At 40.3% G+C, this 11,556-nt stretch overlaps 1 long non-coding RNA gene across 2 annotated transcripts; it reads left to right on the forward strand.

The window, feature by feature from the left end:
- Positions 1-530: 530 nt before the first annotated feature.
- Positions 531-960, forward strand: LOC116701548 (uncharacterized). 2 transcript variants are annotated; one of them, XR_004334935.1, is made up of 2 exons: positions 531-629; positions 712-960. It is a non-coding gene; the product is annotated as an uncharacterized LOC116701548 (long non-coding RNA). The 2 variants fall into 2 exon arrangements; XR_004334936.1 differs by having other exon boundaries at positions 535-658.
- Positions 961-11,556: the final 10,596 nt, after the last annotated feature.

Here is an 11,556-nt window from a genome sequence, read left to right on the forward strand (position 1 = left end):
TGTACCTTCTGTACCTTCCTTTAATTTTAGTCAGAATAATTCCTATTTTCAGATTTTCTAACTCAAACATTAGGTATAATTTCCTATAAATAAGGTTTAATGGACATAAATTCAAAAAATAAACTACAAAACTAAAGTTAATTAGTTAGTTACGTAGTGTTGAAAACATAAAAAAGTGACAATTTTTTTTTTTTTAGACTCAAGAAACCAACACATTCTCACTACCATCGCGCAAAATACAGACGCTTGGTCAAGTGCTTTTGGCGTTGTGATTGACGCACACGGGGACAAGAATGGGACAGTTTGGTTTATGTAAAGAAGTATGAGACAGTTGGGTTTAGGAAAAGAAGTAAAATTAGTAGGCTAACAATAATACAATAACGAACATGGATATCATCACTACATTAAGAGATAATTGACCGGCATCATCTGCGTTTGTAAATTAAGTAGTTACGTCCTGGTTGAGAGGACAAACTGAAAAATCTACTTCTTAAGAAGAAAGTGACAGTTGGGTTTAGGAAGAACGGGACAGTTGGGTTTAGGAAAAGAAGAACGGGACAGAGGGGTTTAGGAAAAGAAGAACGGGACAGAGGGGTTTAGGTAAAGAAGAACGGGACAGTTGGGTTTAGGTGAAGAAGAACGGGATAGTTGGGTTTAGGTGAAGAAGAACGGGACAGTTGGGTTTAGGAAGAACGGGACAGTTGGGTTCAGGTAAAGAAGAACGGGACAGTTGGTTTAGTGAAGAAGAACGGGATAGTTGGGTTTAGTGAAAGAAACGGGACAGTTGGGTTTGGAAAGAAGCGGGACAGTTGGGTCAAGCAGACTATGGGAACAGTTGTGTTTAGGTAAAGAAGAACGGGACAGTTGTGTTTAGGTAAAGAAGAACGGGACCGTTGGGTTTAGGTGAAGAAGAACGGGACCGTTGGGTTTAGGAAGAAAGTTACAGTTGGGTTAAGGAAACGTGACACAAGGGACAAGAATCCCAGGCTCCAGGGGCAAAGTCCTGTGTTGTTTGACCCATCCACCCCAACCAACCTACCTATGTGGAATTCCAGGTTTTCATACTGCTCTCTACCAATGTTGCTCTTAGTACTACGTCATCTTCATGCGCCCCGTAGCTGCTGCTCTGCCCAGTGCGTTCCACACACACGCTGCAGGGGGAGTTTTGCCCAAGCATCCGTATTTTACGAATTGTTGAAAGCAAACCCTTAAGACGTGTTTCAGTTTATACAGTACATATTTGAGATTGTAAAGAAAAATGCTGCTTTTTGAACAGCCTAATATTCCTTTTTCTTCACTCTGTAAACACAAACTTGATCAATCATGTTTTGATTTAGAATTGAATGTGCAGTGTCCCAATGCTTTGATATTATGGAATTAAAAGCTATTTAAAGGATTTTGAGCATTATTCACTTTTTCAATCACACTGCTATTATTCTGAACACAACTGTTTATAGTTTTCTTCTAATTATAAGAAAGGGTTTTTGTAAGTATAGATTCTAATTGTAATTGTAATTATGAGACCGTTTTCTAATTATGAGATATTAATGTCCTGATGAATGCCCAGGCAAAGATTGGAGTACTGTCTTCATATTTTTTTTATTTTTTAAGTTATATATGTTTTTTCTTCTTCTGCTGGCCTCTCTTGGTAATCATCTTGTGGCTGTTCAGATTTATCGCTATTACCTTCTCATGGACTTTTGTTAGTGTACTGATTGTCCTACTCTATGCTATTGAACTGATCAAAATGGAAACTTTGGCAACCAAAGTAATTGTAGTCCTTAGCAAATTCAATTATATTCCAGCCGTACTTGACAAGTTATCTTGTTGCTAAACAACAATGGACAGACAGACGTTTCCTGTCTTAGATGGGCCACATCAATTATGCTTGAGTTGTTTATTTATTGACATGTTGATTCAAAGTGGTCATGAGATGACTTTTTTTATTTCTTTGCTTGAAGAATGTCCTGACCATCAACAAATATAATACCTTTATACACACCAAATACAATTGCATCATGATGGAATTGTGTCATTGACAGATAAGTCTTAGGAAGAGGGGCTTCTGGGGACAACAAGATTACAGATAATCTATAAACTGCAATTCTTTTCAAATTGTGGCTTACCTAACATCTCTGTCTCTCTCTGCCAGCTAATCTCGTCAGGGACAGGAATCCAGGCTCAATACCATCGACCTCGAATAGTCCCTCTTATCGCCTCCAACTGCTCCTCTCTGGAGAATACTCGGAGGCTGACACCAAAACATAACTGGGTCTGCATCTCTTGGAATGAAAAGAGATTCATAAATTGTTCTTCTTGTTTGCTGTCCGCTGAGTTATGGTAGAATATCTCGTGGGTTTCTCGAATGTTTGAGTGCAACAAGCATTAACGTGAAGGGAAACGGGGTGTGTGCAGTGAGGCAAACTTTTAAACAGGATCAGAGAATGAGGAAGACAGATGGGAGCGAGCAAACAGCAATGTGACAGTCCAGTACAATGAAAGACAGAGCTTAGTGTCCTGCATTGTGTCCAGACAGGCAGGGCTAACTCAGGGGCTCGGGCTGCATGCTGTTCCTGTGATTAGCCCTCCATCTGGCAGGGTGGGCAGAGCGAGCAGCCAGAGCGTTGCAGCCTGCTGCATGGATCTCAGAGTTGGGGGTCTTCCCTTGCATTTGGCGGAGACAGTCTGGATGCTGTCACCGTTCACAAGGCCCACAGGGGATCAAACATCTGGACAACTTTACTTTTTTTCTGGTCCAATTTAGGCGGTTATCTATGATCAACTGTTAAAACAACAGAGTACATTGTGGAAAGGGGCTTTATTTTCCTCAAATGCAAAGGCCTTTATTTACAGGCTCATATGCACAATGCTTTAACTGCCCTTGTATTTTGTATTTTAGTGAGATGCATCGCTGTTTTCGCCGTTCACATGTCATGTTGATATATTCTGTATTATGAAATGTGCATTTCCACGGCACTCATTCCATCAGTGCAACAACAGAGTCATGTTATTTCTCTTTTGAACAGAAATACTGGTCCCAAACATGAAATCTGTGCTACGTTGCCATGTTTTACTCTGTGCCTATCAAGCTGCCATCAGTGGAACAAAACGTCCTGCACAGACATTAAAGAGATAAAAGCCTTCCAGTGGATTTTATTGCAAAACATCTACAGAAAGGGTTGTGTTTTATTGCCAACAGCGTATTCATTCCAAAATACTCCAATGTATATTCCCCTTAGTAGATTGGCTACGCAGATTTAGTGGCTATATTTATATATATCGAGCTAGTTTTAATGTGAGTCAAGGCAGATTTATGGTTGTCCGTAGGCTTGTATCCTATGCAAGTGGCTTACACCGTTGTGAGGTTTATACTTGTGCGCTGGTATGTCTGCATCTTTCTCGCGTATCTCTTCAAGAGAATAGCAGGGTAGTATACTTGTATGCATGGGTAGTGTGTGGTAGAGCGAGTGAGAGGATGACGGCGATAACCATGCGTGCGGAGTGTGTGGGAGAGAGGAGTGTGTGGTAGAGCAAGTGAGAGAGTGACGCAGCGACCACAAAGAGAAACAAAGAGTCAGAAAGCTGTAGAAGGAAATGTTCAATTCACTTCAATTTTATTTATGGTACCAAATCATAACAGGAGTTTTCTAAGGACACTGTACAGATATACTAGGTCTAAACCACACTATCATTTACAAAGACCCCAAAAAATTCCAACAAGCATTTAGTGCAACAACGGCGAGGAAAAACTTCCTTTTAGACAGAAAGCTCTGACAGACAATGGCTCTTAGCGGTGGACCTCTGCTGGGGCTGGTTGGGACACAGAGACACTGATACAGTCACACAGATATATGATTTGTAATAATTATAGCAGTTGGTATGATCATAGTAACAATAACAATAATGGATGAAGCAGTTCAGGACATAGTAGGCCATGGGAGGGCGTAGGAGGGCGTGGCAGGGCGTGGCGGTGCGTCCAGCAGGACTACGGCGGCAGCAGCAACCACGATTTAGGTGCCACCCCAATCCAAGAAAAACTGCGAGGCAAGAAAAGTTAAGCTCCCCGGAGCTAAGTAGTAACAAGTATTTCTGGAACATGCCCACAGATGGATAAAGAGAGGCGCTTGTGTGTCCCCGGCTGTCTAGACCTATAGCCAGAGCCAGCTCTATAAGGGTTGTTAGATGAATCTGACAACTATGAAGAGATGCCGGGAAGAGCAACCCTCTCCTTGATTTACTGTTAATTACAGAGGAGGAGAACCCGGAAATGAGTAGGGGGAAATGCAACGCTACCAAGCCACGGCCAAGCGGACCAATCACAGTTGTTGCAATCTGTGTTGCTGAAGGTAGGTTTCCACACAACAAAATTTTGGTTTGCTCTCATTGAGATTGAATGGAGACAAATTGGCTAATTGAGCGAATTGCCGAGGGGAGCAAAACAAAGTTTTTTCTTTATTCAAATGAGGACCACTGGAGACTCAATGAGGTCCACATGTTTGTGTTTGGAGGCAAGAGTCCGGAGGCGGGCTGGGACAAATATTCAGCCCTGGCACTGTAGCCACACCAGCCCACATTACCACGCCCATGCAGCCCTACCAATGGACACGTATATTCACTAGTTACATTTGTGTACAGATGATGGAATAATATAAGCAGTACCTTATGTAACAGCTTTTTAATATAAATAACTGGCAAACGCAAGGCAAAAAGAGCACACAATTATGACAAATTGACACATACTTCCTATTTATGCCGTTGGTATGCTGTTACTGTCATTCTCTACACTATGTTGTTTTTTGTTGTCAATGTCAGTCTGTACATCTCTGTTGACTCTGTACATATTGTCTGTCTGGCCCCCCATCTTTTCATCTTTTCTAGCTCTCTAACTAACTTGCAATTTAAAATGTGTATTTATGGCTGCCTGTGATTATACGTAATGGTTTTTTTTTGGTTGGAATTGGCCTTAGGGGCAACACTTAAAGCAGGGGTGGTCTGGGGGTCCTCCCCCAGGGAATTTTGAGGGTAAAAGACTTCAACTCCTGCATTCTGATACATTTTTAGGCACCAATTTATGGTAAAAACGTCTATATTTATGGCAAGAAAATCAAAATTCTTGAGGCAGGTAACAATTCAAAATTAAACTACAATGGAATAATATATCCAATAGTCCAGTAAGTAACATTACTCAGTAACTTTACTTAACATTTTAGTGTCTACTTTGCTTTTATCTCAACCGCAGTTTAACTACAGTCAGTGAAACCCTTCTTAGTTACCTAGTTACCCTACTTCTTCAAAACTTTTCACATTAAACGTCAACCAGATAATAAGCCCATTGTTCAATGTGAGACGCTGATAGACTTTTAATTTGAAACATCTGTCCAAAACCTGTTGAGTTCAACCTCTCACGCCTGTTTGTGAAATGGTCACGGTATAATGGTTTATTTTGTGTACAAGTCACGATTTTCGAACCTACTCTGGACACACGCCAGCCACAACAACGAGACGGTTGTGGTTAGGAAGGCGGGTTCCCCGGTCTCCGGGGGGAAATTCCTGTGTTGTTTGACCCATCTACCACCCCAACCAACCTCCCTGCACAGATTATTTGCTGGGCTGGCTGTTGATGGAAGGAAAATAGTGATCCAAAGATGGAAATAATGGAATATTCCGAATAGTTCAAGACAACAGGTATGCATGTATAATTTCTATAAAACTGTCCAGCTCAGTTGTGAATTTGAGGACGTCAGTATCTCTTTCAGCAGACAGACCATAGTTAATGATGTCCTCTCAAGACAAACGCTGGAGCACCTACACAGAGAGCGAACAACTCCTAGGACACGGTGCCAGCAGCCATGCTGATTTTCCTGTAATATATGAGTACATTGTCTCTTTCACAGCTGGAAGTCCAGTATTCAAACTGAGCTCATTTGAATGAAGTGTCTTTAAAAAACACTCTATGAGCTCATGGATCCTGTCTCTGATTCAGTGCAAATGGCTCAACTCCAAATATGTCTCATGACACCAGTTCAAGTGTTGTTACTCTGATTTGCAACATACGCAGACAGTCACTCGTTGTTTCAAGGTATTGACTTTACTGCTTATAGGTCTTATACTGAAATGTTGCTATGACCTCAGTCCAAGCACAAATACAAGTGGCAGCCTTGCTTCTACCTTTCCAGAAATTAAACCGACAACCTGTTTGAGTCTTTCAGGCACATTCTTGAACTGGTCGTATCCTGTTCTCAGGATAGAGACTATCTTGCATTAATTCCATATAGTGAGGTTGGTTGGGCTGGGGTCAAACAACACAGAACTTTCACCCCGGAGACCGGGTTTGTGTACGCGTCACATTTCCAAATCCCAATTGTGTTGTTCTTTTCCTTAACCCAATTATTCCATTCATCCATCCATCCATCTTCATCCACTTATCCGGTATTGGGTCGCAGGGGCAGCAGCTCCAGAAAGGGGACCCCAGACATCCCTTTCCCGAGCCACACAAACTAGCTCCAACTGGGCGATCCAGAGGCGTTCCCAGGCCAGGTTGGAGATATAATCCCTCCACCTAGTCCTGGGTCTTCCCCAAGGCCTCCTTCCAGCTGGACGTGCCTGGACCACCTCCCTAGGGAGGCACCCAGGAGTCATCCTCACCAATGCCCGAACCACCTCCACTGGCTCCATTCTTCTTTTCCTAAACCCAACTGTCCCGTTCTTCTTTTCCTAAACCCAATTCTCTAATTCTTCTTCTCCCAAACCCAACTGTCCCGTTCTTCTTTTCATGAACCCAACTGTCCCGTTCTTCTTTTCCTAAACCCAACTGTCCCGTTCTTCTTTTCATGAACCCAACTGTCCCGTTCTTCTTTTCCTAAACCCGTACCCATACTTTTTACCCATACTTTTTACAAGCCCACCCCTAATCTTTTCCTTAATTCAACAACACGGAAATAATCCTGACCAAGCATGTTTGGATAAAGCACGTTTAGAATGAAGCTAAAGGAGACTTTTAGCATGAATAACAACACCATAGGCACCGAACCAAGCGTCCGTTTTTTATGCGAGTGGAGTAAGTATGTGTTGGCCAACCTATACATTTAAATGATTTCACTGAGCGAAGCCCAATTTACAGTAGAAAATGTATTTGTACTGCTAGCAAACTTGATGTTATAGTGACAATTTGCACGGTTAATTAGCAAAATACTGTAACTGCCGAGCTACTTGCTAACACGCTAGCCAGCTAGAAATATGCTAGCTCTAATCTCACAATCGCTTTAAGTCTCTGATGGGACATTAAATTAACAGTTTATTCACGAGACCTATTTGCACCATTGACTCTTGTCTCATAACTGTATACCATGTCTCTCTTGTGGAGCACTTCATACGCTGACAGAGGAGGGGTTTTATGAAAATGAATGATCTAACACAACCAAGCCAAGATGGCTTTCTAGCTGTCTCTGGTCAGCACTGTTAAGATTGGTCAATGGTGCAAATTTAATTTAATTTTTAGCTCAGAGCCTACTGAAAAAAAAACATGTTTTGTTTGCTTTGGACCTTTATTAAATTAAATATTTAGTTACATATTTAACTGTACTCTTTTAAATAGACAATTTAATAAAATTGTACACTGAAAGATACTGAGTAATTATAAAAGCTGAGCAGCTTTGCTACGTGTGAATCTCATTGAGAATGAGTTGTCATTTAGTGTCATTAACACAAATTAAATATTTAATGTTTTCAAAGCTAGAAAGTTTAAGTTTGATTCATTTTTATGAGCTATAATATGAGTAGAATCTGGAAATTATGATGCAGTTCAATTGGAGGCCCACAACACTAAATCAAGTGTTGTTGTTTTTTAAATATAAAAAAAATATTAATACAAATGCATTTAAAAATTGTGTATTCAATTTGATTTTGTTAGCTCATCTTTAATTTCTTTTTTAACCCTTTTATGGTATTCCGGTCATATTGACCCATTTCAAATTTTTACAAGAAGAACAATGGTAGGCTACAAGTATACATTTTTTCTACCTGAAAATTAACGGCCTTTCCTTATTTGCCGTGATAAACATGTATTCCTGACTCAATTCAGAACATCATTCTAGATATGAGCACTTCTGTTTTGTTCCATAGTGGATTTTTAACATGAATTATAACCTTATGACAAAAAACCAATCACACTTCCATTTTTAGTTGTGTTCTAGTGGAGACTGATTGTCTTCCCTTATCATATATGTTATCTCAATTGTTTGACATTGAGATAAAGACAATATTTGTTAATAGATTACGTAGCAAAAGTTTATTTCAGAATTGTTTTTAAAACCCCAAATAAGGCACGGGTCAATTTGACCAGAGGGATACCACAGGGTCCCGAAAGTGAAGACAATACGGGTAAAGGGGTAAAATCTTTTGTGTCATTTCCGTGTTGTCTTGCTTTTTTCATACGTTGTCATGATGTCTTTTGTCTTACGTACAGCACTCTGACTAGTCTCGCTGTCAAAAGATACTCCACAAATATATTGCCTTGTGTTTCGCCTCTCCGTCGGCCCCTCGGACCACTGCACCCCCCTCCTGCCTCCAGGCTCGTCTGCCACCTCCACACACCGCCACACGTCCAGTATGCAGAGTTCAGCGTCTCCAGCAGCCCATTCATCATTACCTGAGGGGAGTCATTGTTAGCCTAATCGAGGCTTTGATTTATTGAATGAGGGACAGTGCGAGGTGGGCCAGGATCAGCAGGCCTTCAGGCTCAGCTGCTCCCTCTGCTCACCCCTCTCCCAGCTTCAAGGAGAGATGGCTGGCTGCAGATGATGATGTGCATGAGAGCAACTCCATGCAGAGATGCTGATTCTTTTAAGGAAACAGATCCTAGAACACTAGAAGTCAGACCACTATTCTTACAACTTTCCTTTTTGGTACTAATACTACTATGTGATATGTACTAAATAAACTATATATATTTTATTGACCCTGTTTCTATGTGTAGTCTGTAAAGAAGCCAACGTTCTGCCCTACCTTTACCTTTTTGTTTTTTATTATTCTAAGTTATCTAATTGTTGTAAATTTCAAAATAGGTTAACTATCTAAAATGTATTCATTTGTTTGCTATTCGTTATTTTACTTGTAATCTTAATACTGTCTAACTAGTCAAGTAGAAGTGGAATGTACCCCAAAATATGCAGTATATGTGTTTTATTCTGGGTTTGTTAACTTATTTTTTACGTTTATTCTTGTTTTGTTTTTTATATTTCGGTCCAATGTTTATAGCAGCAAATAAGGTTTCATGTTTTATATTTTGCTACTTGCAAAATTTTATGTTTGGCTACATCAACTCCTGCTTTTTTATATAATTATAGTTTTTTTAATGCACCATGTTGTTTCCCAATATAACTTCACAGATGTACACACACACCCACACACACATTTTATATACTTTATTTGAGTCAACATTACAAGTCAAATTTCATTAGGAATCAATTTGCCTGAATGATCCAACAGATTAAAACAGATTAGCACATTTGTTTGAATTTGAATTATACAATTCTACGGGTACAGGAAACATCGCCTTTTCCAAGTCAACATGCTTTTATAGTTGCTGAGATTGAACAGCTTTGCCAACTGCCCCTGATTTAGATAGCCCCCCCCCCAATGCAAAGTCCACGGATTGCCAGCCTACAGTGTGTACATGACCTATACTGGCAAACACCAGCACAATGAGCTTGCGTTTGCATCCAAGGTTCTCACTGGCAGATAGCAATGCCTGATGTTTTAGAGTCTAGAACAGTAAGAGTCCTCCATAAACAAGTCAAATGCACATGACACCTCGAGGAGTTTAACTGTTTTACCATTCTGAAAGGTGTTAAAAATATCTGGTCCCAAATCTCAAACCCCTCCTCCCCGCTTCAAAAATTAGAGGAATAATTACATCTGACATGTCCAGATATTTTAGAAATATTTTAAATAACCGAAAACAACTAAAAGGTGGTAGTTAATGCATCTTATTTTATATATGGCTATAGTTAAAAATATATTTTTTCAGGGCTCTGGGTCATTTGACAAATGACAAGTAGCTCTCAACTGAGACCATTGTCGACGCACACTGTATGCAGGACACCAAAAACGAAAGGTACTGTTGCACTAGTCTGGACATTTTGCCGTGCCAACATTGCAGCTCACTAATTGATTGTGCGTTTTGTGTAGATTTGTACTTGTATGTGTTTTATTCCACTTTGTTTAAACGGCAAAGTGGAGCGGCCTCGTTCATCTGTGTGGAGCTGGCTGGTGAATGTGACGGTGCTGGATACACCGGGACCCTTTTTTGTGGATCTACTGATCGCCGTGGATTACTTGTTTTCATGTCATTGGATTACGGCAAAATGCGGATCTTTTTACTTAACGTGTCTTAACGTTTTAGGCCGTGATTGCGCTTCGTTTCTGCGTTGGGAGAGGCATCTCAACAGACTGTAGGTCCAACACTGGTTGGTCATTGTTACATTTTAGTTGAATTTAGGTGTCAAGGCATTTCGCCATTGTCTGTCTATTGCTTTCCAAGACAGCCGTGCTGTGATCAGATTTCATAATTGTTACATTAATTGTTACAATGTAATATAACATCTGCTTTAAAATAAAAACATCTGTGTTAGCATATTTGTTTTGTCCACATTCTTGTATTCCCCCAGGTGGTAGGACAGGTCTCAGCTGCTACAATGAGCAAGGAGTTTTTTGTTTTTTTTTGCCCCCTGTGATGGTCGCACTAGCTGCCACCCATAGTAACAACAAGGACTCAGGGTGGTAACATTACAGCACATTACACATTACACAAAATAAATACCTGGACACACACTTAGGTTCTACAAATGGTTTTATTAAATGTGCTGTATTTATATAAATGTGCTGTATTTATATAGCGCTTTTCCAGTCTTAACAACTGCTCAAAGCGCTTTTTTTTCCATGTACAGGGAACATTCACCATTCACACACATTCATACACTGTGGCTGGGGCTGCCGTACAAGGTGCACATCAGATAAACATTCACACACATACACACTCCGATGCGCAGCACCGGGGGCAACTCGGGGTTCAGTGTCTTGCCCAAGGACGCTTCGACAGGACGCTGTTTAAATAGGAAATAGATAACTGGACTGCGCCATGTTTTCCCCATATCATGGGGGAGGCAGATTATTCCATTTTTGAGTTGTGTTCTTTTCTTTGCTAGTTATACTTTATGATTATTTGACTGATTTATCCTTAGTCTATATTAGGTAGCGTTGGTTCAACATGGGTTGTAGTTATTGTGGTTTGTCTATATAATGTGTTTGTCTTCCCCCTTTTAGTCAGAAGGTCCTGGTCAGCCACTATATAAGTTTCTCCCATGTCTATGTCTTGGGAGGTTGGTTTAGTTTGACTAGGTCTGTTTGGTTCAGCGTATGTTAAGGTTATATTACCTGAGTTAAGTTTGGTTTAGTTGACCTCTTTTATACTTTGTTTTCTGTAAATAAGTTGTTTTTTGTTTCGTTAATAAAAACCTATATTTTTTGAAAACCTACTTAATAACTCCTCATGCATGC

This window comes from Etheostoma spectabile, chromosome 14 (assembly GCF_008692095.1).
Source record: "Etheostoma spectabile isolate EspeVRDwgs_2016 chromosome 14, UIUC_Espe_1.0, whole genome shotgun sequence".
In the NCBI taxonomy this organism is placed as follows: Eukaryota; Metazoa; Chordata; class Actinopteri; order Perciformes; family Percidae; genus Etheostoma; species Etheostoma spectabile.